Below are 13481 nucleotides of genomic sequence, written 5' to 3' on the forward strand. Positions count from 1 at the left end.
GGATACATTCCACTCGGTCCAAAGGATTTAGTGGTCTTTAGCCCCACTAGTTTATTTAGGTACTTTTCTTTCTCGTGATAGTTGTTATGTTTAGTTCCAGTTCTCCTCATTCCCCTAATAGAGGCCCTTCTGTCTTTAAAAGAATGATTTTATTTCACATAAATTTTTGTGTCTCAAAATTTTACAAATAATTATGAGTAATGCTTTATGAAGAAACTTTTATGTGTATAGTTTTGAGTATAGAACAATTCCCATCATAGTTTAGCCTTCTACTCCGAGGAATTCAGCTAGTGAATCTTCATTGTACATTATCTAAAGCAAGTATATCACTCCAAATTTGTTTACCGCAGCTTTGTTGCAAGATTTCTTTAATATTGTACTGCAACCTCCTGCAATAAACGTCACACTAATTATTTTCCTAATTGCTGGCTGTACCTGCTCATTAATCTTTGGTGTTCCCGACAGAAGAACACCCAAATCTCTGTGAATATTAACATGCATTACTCAAACAAAAACAAACTACTGTAGATTTTGAAAATCTGAAATAAACACAGATAATGCTGGAGAAATGAATGCCGAGTATGGGCCACAATTCTCCTATTGTTTCAGATTGAACAACTTCGCTTTCAAACATAATGTAAAATTCTATCACGTTGTGGCTAACTCATCTTGAAAAGTTTTTCACATTATAAGATTGTTAATTATCATTGCATAATATTAGATCTAAATTAGCATGCCCTTTTGTTCGCTTGACTTACTGCTCTCGAAAACACACTCCAAAACCTCACCTCCACAGTTTTATTGCTCAATTATCTTACTCAGTCAATAGGCGGATTGAAAGTCCCTCATGAAAACTGTGTCAACCATACTACAGGCTTCTCATCTCCTGATTAATACCATGCACCATAATAACAATACTACTTGGTGGGCTATAAATAATTCCAACCAATGTCTACTGCCCCTTGCTGTTTCTTAGCTCCACATAAACAGATTCTGCATGTTATTCATCTGATCTCAGACTCTCCCTCACCACCGCTACTGACCATATCCTTTCCAACAGTACACCTTCACCTGCTTTTCCTTCTTGTCTGTCCTTCGTAAACATTAAATATCCTTGAACTTTCAGTTCCAGTCCTGGTCACTGTGCAGTTATATTTCTGTAATAGCTATTAGATTACAACAAAATATCTCTATTTTCACCTTTAAAATGTCTGCCTTGTTGCAAATGCTGTGTGCATTCAGATAATTTTGTCTTTTTGACGTAAATCCACCTTTGAAGCACACTACTTGATGCTTTGTTTTGTTCTCCTGTCTTCTAATCTCCCTAGCATCGTTGACTTTCTATTGTCAACTTTACTTCCTTCCATTTGGGGTTACCCTCTGGATTCCCGATCCCCTCTAATAAGCTAGTTTATATCCACTCCAACAGCCCTGGAAAGGAAATCAATCCCAGTATTGTTAAAGTGTAACATGCCCAGCTTGAACAGTTCCATCTGCCCCAGATCTGGTCCCAATTCCTCAGAAATCTGTTACCCTCTCTCGTCTATCTGTTTTCCATGCAGGTATTAAAAATCAATCAATCCCCCTCTTATGCACACTAACACATGGCACTGAGATTACTGTTCTTGAGTCCTACATTCTAAATTCCTCCCTAACTCCCTGAAGTCTGCCTTCCAGGCGTCATCCCAATTGTGGGCTGAAAATGTGTTGCTGGAAAAGCGCAGCAGGTCAGGCAGCATCCAAGGAGCAGGAGAATCGATGTTTCGGACGTGAGCCCTTCTTCAGGAATCGCCCTCATCCCGATTGTTACCAATGTGGACAAAGCGTTTTAATTACACTTGAAATAACTCCACAGAATTCTGGATTAGTCGTGCTGGAAGAGCACAGCAGTTCAGGCAGCATCCAAGGAGCTTCGAAATCGACGTTTCGGGCAAAAGCCCTTCATCAGGAATAAAGGCAGTGAGCCTGGAGCGTGGAGAGATAAGCTAGAGGAGGGTGGGGTTGGGGAGAAAGTAGCATAGAGTACAATGGGTGAGTGGGGGAGGGGAAGAAGGTGATAGGTCAGGGAGGAGAGGGTGGAGTGGATAGGTGGAAAAGGAGATAGGCAGGTAGGACAAGTCTGGACAAGTCATGGGGACAGTGCTGAGCTGGAAGTTTAGAACTAGGGTGAGGTGGGGGAAGGGGAAATGAGGAAACTGTTGAAGTCCACATTGATGCCCTGGGGTTGAAGTGTTCCGTGGTGGAAGATGAGGCGTTCTTCCTCCAGGCGTCTGGTGGTGAGGGAGCGGCGGTGAAGGAGGCCCAGGACCTCCATGTCCTCGGCAGAGTGGGAGGGGGAGTTGAAATGTTAGGCCACGGGGCGGTGTGGTTGATTGGTGCGGGTGTCCCGGAGATGTTCCCTAATGCGCTCTGCTAGGAGGCGCCCAGTCTCCCCAATGTAGAGGAGACCGCATCGGGAGCAACGCATACAATAAATGATATTAGTGGATGTGCAAGTAAAACTTTGATGAATGTGGAAGGCTCCTTTAGGGCCTTGGATAGAGGTGAGGGAGGAGGTGTGGGCGCAGGTTTTACAGTTCCTGCGGGAAGTCGATATCCCTACATCAAGTCACCCTTTATTTACATGTGGAAAGTCCTTGACGTTGATCTCGCTCCCTCAGAGTGAACAAGAATTCTGACACTCCTCTTTGTATCTGTCAGCCAGGGCTCCCTGATTGGACCAGAATAACAACCCCAATCGGGGAACCCATATCCTATGAGGTCGACCTGGCTGACTTTGTTACAATCACTACAACACCCCTCTCCAGAAGATTGCTCAGCAGCTGCTCTGTACCATCTTTGACAGAGCCAGGGAGGCAACACACCATCCTGAAGTCACATTTACTGCAATAGAAAAGTCTTTCTGGTGCATGACAATAGAATCCCCTATAACTACTGCTCTTCCACTCTTCCTCTTTGTCAACTGTTTAGCTGTGTGGCCTGTGATGCCATGGGCTGTAGCTGCACTCCCCGGAGGAACAATCACACTCATCAATTTCCAAATTGGAATACAGATTAGCAAACAAGATAGACTCAGGGATTCCTGCAACTTGTCTAGTTTTCTGACACTGCCAGGTACTCACCCATTCCTTCTCTGCCTGTACACCAGTAGAAAGTGAGGACTGCAGGTGCTAGAGATGCTGCCTGTACATATCCAATCTGTGATGTATCTGCAGAGATTGGCAATCAGAAAAATAAAAACATTTTGGCCAACAGGTCATTCTTGAAGTCAAAAGAATAAGCATGGAATATTCCAGATCCTATTCTTTGAACTCTGACATATGTGGTCAACTCATTAATCTTGAATGATTGACTCTGTGAAATCAAACAAACACAACTTGCTCAGGAAGTACAATCATGTGACATTCTCACAATCATTTTTTTTCAAAAGAGCAAATAGGTTGTTACCTGAACTCAACAAAATACCTCCTGGTGTATTAGTACATCATCAAGGTGAAGTGCACAATTAGGAACATTGATTACCACTTACAGAATTTTAGAGTCATACAGTATGGAACAGACCCTCTGTCCAACTTGTCCACGCTGACCAAGTTTCCCAAACTAAATGCGTTCCACTTGCCTGCATTTGGCCCATACCCCTCTAAATCTTTCCTATTCGTATATCTATCCAAATGTCTTTTAAATGTTGTCAATGTATCTGCATCTATCACTTCCTCTGGTAGTACATTCCACATATCACCCACCCTCTACATGAAAAAGTTGCCACTCAGGTCCCTTTTAAACCTTTCTCTTCTCACCTTAAAAGGATGACCCTAGTTTTGAACTCTTCCATGCTCGAGAAAAGACCTTTGCTATTTAGCTTATCTATGCCCCTCATGATTTTATAAAACTCACCCCTCAACCTCCTATGCTCCAGTGAAAAAAGACCCAACCTGTCCAGCCTCTCCTTATAACTCAAAACCACCAGTCAAGGCAACATCCTGGTAAATCTTTTCTGAACCCTATCCAATTTAATATCCTTCCTTTGACAGGTTGACTAGGACTGTACACAGTACTCCAAAAGTGGCCTCAACAATGTCCTGTATGTCAGCTATATCCTGTACAACCTCAATATGTCCTAACTCCTATATTCAATGGTCTGAGCAATGAAGACAAGTGTGCTAAATGGCCTCTTAACCACCTTGTCTATCTGTCGTGCAATGTCCAAAGAATTATGAACCTGAACATTTTAGTCTCTCTATTCGACAACACTCCCCTTGGCCCTGCCATTAACTGTATAAGTTCTGACCTTGTTTATTTTTGTGCAAAATGCAATACCTTGCATTTATCCAAATTAAACTCCATTTGCCACTCCTCAGCCCATTAGCCCAATTGATCAAAATCCTTTTGTAATGTTAGAGGGTCTTCTTCACTGTCGACTATACCACAAATTTTCATGTCATCCGCAAACATATTAACCATACTTCCTAAATTCTCATCCAAATCATTTACATCAATGACAAATAACAGTGTGTCCAGCACAGACCCCTGTGGAACATGGCTGGTCACAGGCCTCCAATCTGAAAAATAATCCTCCAGTACAATACTCTGTCTCCTACCATCAAGCCAATTACCAATTGGCATGCTCCCCCTGAATCCCATCTGATCTAACTTTACTAAATAGAGTACCATGCAGAACCTTGTCAAAGGCTAAAGTTCAGGTAGACAGTTCATCATTCTCATTTTTAACCTTGGGAAGTGTCACTTGGCATTGGAAAATATCATCTTATGTGGCAAAGGTTGATATCTCTTTAGCTCCAAGTGTAAAAGGAACTTGCTAGTATCCTTCTAATAAATTTATTTCAGTAAAATATCTGGCACTGCCAACCCTATAAATACAGTCTTCCAAATGAAGAATTGGATAGGATAATGTCTTTATTGCTACATTGACCTTTCTGCAGTCAATGCAGAATCTGGTTTAACCACCAGGTTCAAGCATTAACACTATTGGGGGACTCCACTTGCTTTGATGGGGTTTGTTAAGTTGTTATTCCAAAATATGTTCCACCTGTACCTATTTCTTGTGACCTCAGTGGTAAGGATGCTGCTGATAGGGGAGGACTCTCCGACACCAATGTCTTATATGGTTAACATTGTGCACCGTGGTTTGTCCCTAGAGACTGTTTTTAATTTGGTGAGTAACCTTGTTATTTTTGCAATTATTCTTCCAGCAATCTGGATGCCAACTACTTAATTTACTTATGTTACCTTATATATGGATTGTTGTTCAGAGGCTCAGGAGAGACGTGATGGGTTGGAAGGCCATCCTTTGTGTTGTGGTAACCCTATGATTTCCCAAAGTCTTAGCTTGACAGCTGGGAGTTAAACTGATGCAACCTATTCAATTTTCTTTCAAGTGTCCATTTTTTTTGTGTGAACTCTATAGCACAGAGGGTGGCAGTTTGGTAAAGTGGAAAATGGGTCAAGTAAGCAGGGTTTGGGATCATTGTAGACCTTTCGCCTCCAATGTGTTGTTTAATTGTCCACAATCACTCATAAATGGATGCAGCTGGACTGCAGAGCTTTAATTTGATCCATGGGTTGTAGAAACACTGAGCTTTGTCTACACCTGTACTATTTGGTGTGCATATGATTACCTGTGATTACTTGTTAACTTCATGTTGCCATGGTCTGATAGCCTGATTATTCTGCTCCATGCATCTGATTGCCTGATTATCACATGCTGTTGTTTAGTTGTCTGATTATCTGGTGTGATTTTTAAAAATATATTGTTCACAGTTGGTGATGCCGGTTTCAGACTTCTGATTCAATTTCTCTGAATTATGTCACTTTTTCAAAATTTAAAACTTCAACTTAAACTCTGAAATAGGGTGCACCCCAGCAGCATTGACATAAAGCAATTTACTTTAAAGATTGTACATCTGGATACAAATTCTTGTTTATGTTAGTAATAGTCTTGGCCATTATAAACTCATGTAGGATTTGCTGCAAAACTGAATCAAACGTGGATGATATGTGATTTGTATTTCACTTCATACTAAATTTGACAATTGTGAATGCAGCTAACTACACTATCTATCTATTTAACCAATATGTTGTTTTCTTCCCAATAGTGCCACCTTGTGAAAATGGTGCTGTATTTCAAACTAGTAACTTATGTGTTGAAAATATAGCATAACCATAAAATTGGGCTCTATGGCAGCCCTTTTGTCAGAGTTATGAAAGCCTTACGATCTTTAAAATAATAGGTGATGTTTGCAAAAGCATGGAGATTAACTTGCACTTCCCATGCTTGTAAGGTGTTAGTGCAAGCATGTGGTACATGCCAGGAGCATGCAGAGTGGGTGTGCCAAGGGGAGTCTTATGCTGATTTGCCATATGAACTTGCATTTTCGACTTATGGAAGTCCTGTTCACAACCTCACGGTAATTTCAGTTTCACAGACAAATGTAACATCATTGAAAGTATTAAGCATGAGATGTTCATGTAAAATGTTGTTGACTTGCTCTTTAGCTACTACACAATTAGTGCAGTATTACGTTCTGTATTATCGGATAAATTCTGAACACTTGTTGGAGTCAGAAGGAAGTGTTAGGAGATTAGTCGAGGCTGAAGGCTGATAAGTATAAACAATCTGCCATCACTTTTAAGGGCTTCTTTAGCTGCAGTGTAACAGGGTAATGGGGCACATTGAGGCAGCAGAGATGAGGTCCCATTAAATGGCTTTACGCACCTAGAGTATTCAGAGAACACTATGCGTACCTCTACTTAAGTCAAGAACAGTGCGTGGTGTGGCTACAATTCATCAAGGGAAGTAATCCCTGAAATGTGGCACATGCAGCTACCAGCACTCTACATTGCTCTTCATTGCATTCTGCCATGTAAACACATTGACAAGTTGAATACAGCAAGAGCAATGCTGCTACTAAGAAGGTTATGGAACAAACCATTGACATCCTAAGGAAGCAGTTCCACTGCGTGGAAAATTCAAGAGGATTCCTCTCGTACTCACAGAACATAACTTCAGACATGTGCTGGTGGTCTCTGGTGTTTTACACATTCTGGTTTTCCTGAGGTTTTAGCCTTAGGGGAAATGAAGAAAGGATGAGGTAGCTGGTCCCATTACTTCAAATGGGTATCTGTCTGTGGCTATACACTGTTCCTCGACTTATCCATTCTGAAACAAAACAAACCACAAAATATTGATAGTAACTTTATATAATCACACATATAAAACTCAACAATTTACCATTGTTTATTCCTTTAGTGCTTGGCTGCAGGTGCTTTAGTGTCCCATAAACAGCATTTTCTCTTTTTAATAGAATGTGGGTATTGCCAAAATGCATTTATTGTCATTTCTAATTGCCCCTTGAACAGAATGGCTTACTAGACCACTTGAAATTGGTAGGTAAGGGTCAACCACAATATCAAATGATGTAAGAAGAACAGATTTCCTCCCTAAAAAGACATTAGTAAAGCAGATACATTTTTACAACAATTGACAGTAGTTTTATAGTGAGTCAAAAAGTGTGGCGCTGGAAAAGCACAGCCAGTCAGGCAGCAGCCAAGGAGCAGGAGAATCAGTATTTCGAGCATAAGCTCTTCATCAGGAATGTGGGGGAGGGAGTTGGCCGAAGGGGTCTGAGATAAATGGGAGGGGGTGTGGGGCTGGGGAGAAGGTAGCTAGGAATACGATAGGTAGATGAAGGTGGGCAGTGATGGTGATATGTCGGAGCGGAGGGTGGAGTGGATAGATGGGAAGGAATATGGACTGGTAGGACAGTTCAAGAGGGCGGTGCCGAGTAGAAGGGTTAACGTGGGATAACATGAGGGGAGGGGTGATGAGGAAACTGCGTTGCATCTCCTCTACTTCCTGCACCACCGCCCTTTAACCCCACCCCTCCAACCGCAATAAGGATAGAACCGTCCTGGTCCTCGCCTTTCACCCCACCAATCTCCGATGCAACACAACATCCTCCGCCATTTCTGCCACCTACAATCAGATCCCACCACCAGAGACATACTTCCCTCCCCATCCCTATCAGCATTCAGCAGAGAGCACCCACTCTGCGACTCTCTTGTTAGGTCCACACCCTCTCACCAACCCAATCTCCACTCCTGGCACCTTCCCTTGCCACCGCAAAAACTGTAAAGCCTGCGCACACTCCTCATTTCCATCCAAGTCCCCAAAGGATCCTTCCACATCCAGCAGAGATTTTTCTGCACATCCAAACACCTCATCTATTATGCCCTTCCTCTCGATGTGGTCTCCTCTACACTGGGGAAACAGGACGCAAACTTGCGGAACTTTTCAGAGAACATCTTCGGGACACATGCACCAAACAATACCACCGCCCTATGGCCGATCACTTCAATTTCCCCTCCCAGTCTGCCAAGGACATACAAGTCCTGGGCCTCCTTCACTGCCACATCCTAGCCACCTGATGACTGGGGGGGAGAATACCTCATCTCCTGCCTTGGGACCTTCCAACCACACAGAATCAATATCGATTACACCGGTATCCTCATCCCCCCTCACCCCACGTTATCCCAGATCCAATTATTCAATTCGGCATCGGCCTCTTGAACTGTCCTACCTCTCCATCTTCCTACCTATCCGCTCCACCCTCCGCTCTGACCTATCACCATTACCCCACACCTTCATCTATCTATCGTATTCCCAGCTACCTTCCCCCCCAGCACCACCCGCCTCCCACTTATCTCTCAGCCCCCTTGAGCACCTTCCTCACATTCCTGATGAAGAGTTTATGCACAAACGTCAACTCTACTGCTCCTCAGTTGCTGCCTGACCGGCTGTGCTTTTCCAATGCCAGTATCTGCAGTCCTCACTTTCTCCTAAGAGTTTCATGGTCACTATTGCTGAAACTAGTTTTTGATTCCAGATTAATTAATTAATTGAACCTAAATTCCATTGTCTGCTGGACTGGGATTTGAATCTGTGCCCACAGAGCGTTGAAATGGGCCTTTGGATTGGTCATCTGGCAATATTACCACTGCATCACCCTTTCTCCCCCCAGTTGCAATGTGACTGACCGAGGTCTGCTGACTTTCACTAACATAACTGCAGATGACCTTGCAGGACATTCTTTCAGCAGCTTTGGATTTTGAGGTCCCAGCTTCACCTCAGTTTGGATAGCAGCTGTCTGGGCTGGCTGTCTGAAAGGCAACAGCAAGGCATTAGAAGATTGGCAACAGTGGGAGTACAAATCCTATGAAGACTCAGCAGCTGTGTGAACTGTGAGAACCTATGGCCACTCCCTCATGGCATCACCTCAACAATCCCAGTAATTTGCTGTTACACACATTGCTAGTCTATAGTGATAACCTGCAAGCCTCTTTGTGCACTGGGAACCAAAGCAATCTGGGTTTACAAGGCAACATGCATTGAGCACATGACATTACTCTGAATTTCTATGGCAGCACTCTGACATAGGCTTGCTACTATCTCTGATGCAATAGAGGCTGGTTCATTCACCATCAAGGAGTGAACACACCATCCTGAAGTCACAGGTGCTGCATCAAAGCTGGGTCTACAAATACTGTCAGGGTGTTGGAGATTGACTTCACCAAGTATGGGGTAATCATGCATTGCAATCCTCATGTCTGAGATTCAACATGTTGAATTTTTATCCTTTATATTTATCACTCAATCAGTCTGAACATGCATATATTACTTTCCATTTTTCTTAGTGAAATGTGATTCCTTCCATTACAATTGTGAAATGTTGAGTTTGTTTTGGTTGCAACTGTTAAGCTGTTTGTAATATTTGCTTTCTTGAAAAAAGTGAACATACAAACCATTTGAATTTGTGGTATGAGCCGAGAGGCAAAGACAGATACAAAGACTAATTACTCATTGGTATTGCAGATCAATGATTTTGCATCCTACATTAGTTATTAGGTACATTTGAACAGAAAATGTTCAGGCCATGAACTCTGTCCACCATTTTGATTATCCCCCTTCTTTCCCCTTAACCTCTCTCCTTTTTCTCATTCTCCCTCCACCTTGTCTTTGCATCAGTTTGCTGTTAGCAGATGTCATGTATAATTTGCCATTAATACCTGCTCTTCACATATATCGCTTCTCTACTACCATTAGCACTCCTTTTGCTGTTAGCATCCTTACCGTCTATTTCACTTGCTTCTCCTCCCTACTTTACAGCATATAACCCATCACAATTTCATATCGAACTTAAAACATAAATGACATTTCTATTTCAACAGATACTGCGAGAAGTGGTGAGTTTCCCCAGCACAAAGACTAATATGTTAGAAGAAAGGGTGTTGGTTCATTGGTGTGGCAGATCAATGAATGACACCCGATATTAGTTAATTAGGCACACTTGAGCTAGAAAGGTTTGGGGGGGTCCTCTAGTGGATCTACCCATGGGCGAGGAAGCCCAGGTTCAAATCCCACCTGCTCCAAAGGTGTGCAATAACATCTTTGAACAAATTGATTAGAAAAATAGTTTTTTTTAATTTTAAAAATTTAGAAGTGTAGGGAGGAGTAAAATGTCAATGAAAGCGGGATGTTGTCTGGAAAGCACACCAAAAGGGCCAAAGAGGACTGAGCCCACTGACACTCTCCACCTGCCACCACCACTGGTCCTGGTTCACATACCTGATGTATGACTGATCCGGTGCAAATCCACCTACCTGTCCAGCCGGTGACACTGCAATGTGAGCGGGTATGTGAGAAAGAGAAGTCCTGTGGTAGTGTACCCTCAAAGAATCATCTCTGGGAATTCCTCATTTGCAAGGTCCAGCTTAAAATAAAATACATGAATTACCATTGATTTTAAGTCCATAACAGTGCTTCATTATGAAAATGATTATATTTCTATTGAAATCAAGATAATGGCATCAGATCAGAGAGACTGATAATGATGGATATATAAATGGGAATGTGGAGAATGTAAGAGAAGAATAGATTTGTTTGCCAGCTAAGTGATTGGAGAATGATGTCTGGAGCATGTTTGACAGATATTCTGGGTGATGTAACACAGGAAGTAGATGAATATATAACTGGACTCACCTTTGCTGCTCTATTTATGTTATTGACTACTGAATTAAGGACAAGTATATGCTACTGTTCTTCTACTGCATACCTCCAGCCATGCTTTGTTTGTTGTAAACAGCAAGTTCCCTTGGGGAAATGTACCTTTCCCTGATTCCTCATTGCAACCAGAAACGTTTCACTCAATACATCACTTTAATCATCATGAATCCATTCAGGTCACTCTCTTGGTTCAAATTCACCTCATTCAAATTCCATCCATGCATCGGTTCCTTAACTGCCTGAGTTCTGATTGCATCACATGGGTCTGCTCAGCATCCAACCCAAAAGTTCTAATCTAGTTATGTAGTTCTGTTAAATTGTCACAGACAGATATGCTGAAAGATCTTCTAGGTTTTCCACCGAATATTACATTCCCCATGCTGAATACAGTTTGGAATTATTATCAGGCCAGACTTCAAAAATATGATGAGATTATGGTAAAGTAAAAGAAGGCAGAGGAAGAGCAAGGAAAAAGCATAAGTATTTATATTTTGATATTTTATAGACTCACTCTTATAATATAGAAGAGGACCTTTCAATCTACAGCGTGTGCACTGGGTTTTCAAATGAACAATTTACATCGTGTTATTCTCCTGCCTTCTCCCTTAACTCTGTTCATTGTCCCTTCTCTGATAATTCCAATTTCCTTTTGAATGATTTCATTGGACCTACTCTCACCACTCTCTTTGGCAGTGCATTCCAGACCTTACCTATATGCTACATGAGATTTTTGCTTCTTCTGTCAATTATTTTGAATCTGTGACTTTATTCTAATATTTTAATACTTGTAGTACAGACATTAGAAGTGTCTGTACAGTTTGGGCAGATTGTGATGCCAGCCTTTGTATCAAACTGATTTGATTTGAGAGCAGCTATTTCTAACCTGAGAACTGTGGCTGGATATTTTCTAATCAGCCTGTGCAGGGATGTTTTTACATGCCTCCAGAGTAGGATGGGACTTGAACCTGGACCTCCTGGCTCAGAGATAAGGACAATACCACTGCACCAAAAGAACCCATCTTACTTATTCTGTTTTTTTTAATATCCAGAAGTGCTCTTATACACAATTGAACATTTTTGTTTCTCTTCACCAAATCACTCAATATGTTTTAATCTATTATCCTATCTACTCTGTCTGGAGCTCTCAAGGTTTTGAACATCTGCATCAAATCTCCACTCAGCCTTCTCTCTTGCAAAGTTGTCCCAACATCTCTAATCTACCTATGTAACTGAAATTCTTGTCCCTCAGACATTTCTAACAGCAATGAATTGCAAAATGGAAAGAGATTAAACAGTTTAAATTGAAGTCTTACTCATTCAGACTGCCAGATTGACACTGAATTAACAAATGTCCTGTTGTTATATCTCCACTGTAATATTGAGTTCAATGAATAATAAATAAGCAAAATTAGCAAGCTCTTAGAGCTTTTTTTTCTGGGCCCTCTTGTGACTTGGAAGTAGAGTTCCAATACTTGAACTGGAAAGGCCTTGGTTCAAGTCCCACCTGTTCTAGAAGTGTGTAGTAACATATCTGTTACAGGTTGAGTAGCAAAATAGGTTAATTGTTATGGACCAGGCCAGACCCCTCAAAACATTTTAAGAAGGTAGCCCAGACGCTAACTTTTCTTATTTTAATTGCAGATGTAAAGTGAATATTCTAGGAGAGATGCAGCTGGTCAAGCCACATAACTTTAAGCAGATCAGAATTTATTTACATGCTACACTTGGAACATGAACAAAAGAAAACAGAATTTAGAATAACAACTTATTTGAAAACCCAACTGATTCTATCGCAACTTAACAAAGCTGTTACAATTCTCGCAACATCCCATAAACACACCCCTTGGCAAATGGTAAATTTAAACACAGGTTCTTATGGGCAGGAGAGATTTCAAAGAGAAAGGTCAGGCAAGACTTTTGCTGAAGCATGGAAACTCTTGTCACCGTAGCTGCTTCTCTCGGTCACCAACAGTTTTTGACTGCCTGCTAAAACTAAAACCAAACTAGAAAAAAAAATGAACTGGGATAACTGGCCACTCCCCTTTCATTGTTTTAACATAGCCATGTCCAGACATACCAGCATCTCTGCCTTTATGACCCTTCTCGAAAAAGACAAAGGACATCATAACCTTATTAAAGAGGCAGCATAATCACATAACAAATAAAATGCATGAAGCAAATAGGAGAGTAACATAATTCAGCTGGCAAATTTGAGATTGCCAATTCGCAACATGTCCTTTGCACTTGTTGGCCAATTTATGCACTAATGGCATACATTATTAACAGACTGTGTAACCTTTCCTACACATTATAGCCCAATGGTTATTATATTCACATTAACATTACTTTAAACCAAAGTTAACTTTTTTTAAGAAAGGCTCGATGTCATACCACTAATTAG

The sequence above is a fragment of the Chiloscyllium plagiosum genome, chromosome 20, assembly GCF_004010195.1.
Source record: "Chiloscyllium plagiosum isolate BGI_BamShark_2017 chromosome 20, ASM401019v2, whole genome shotgun sequence".
Lineage (NCBI taxonomy): Eukaryota > Metazoa > Chordata > Chondrichthyes > Orectolobiformes > Hemiscylliidae > Chiloscyllium > Chiloscyllium plagiosum.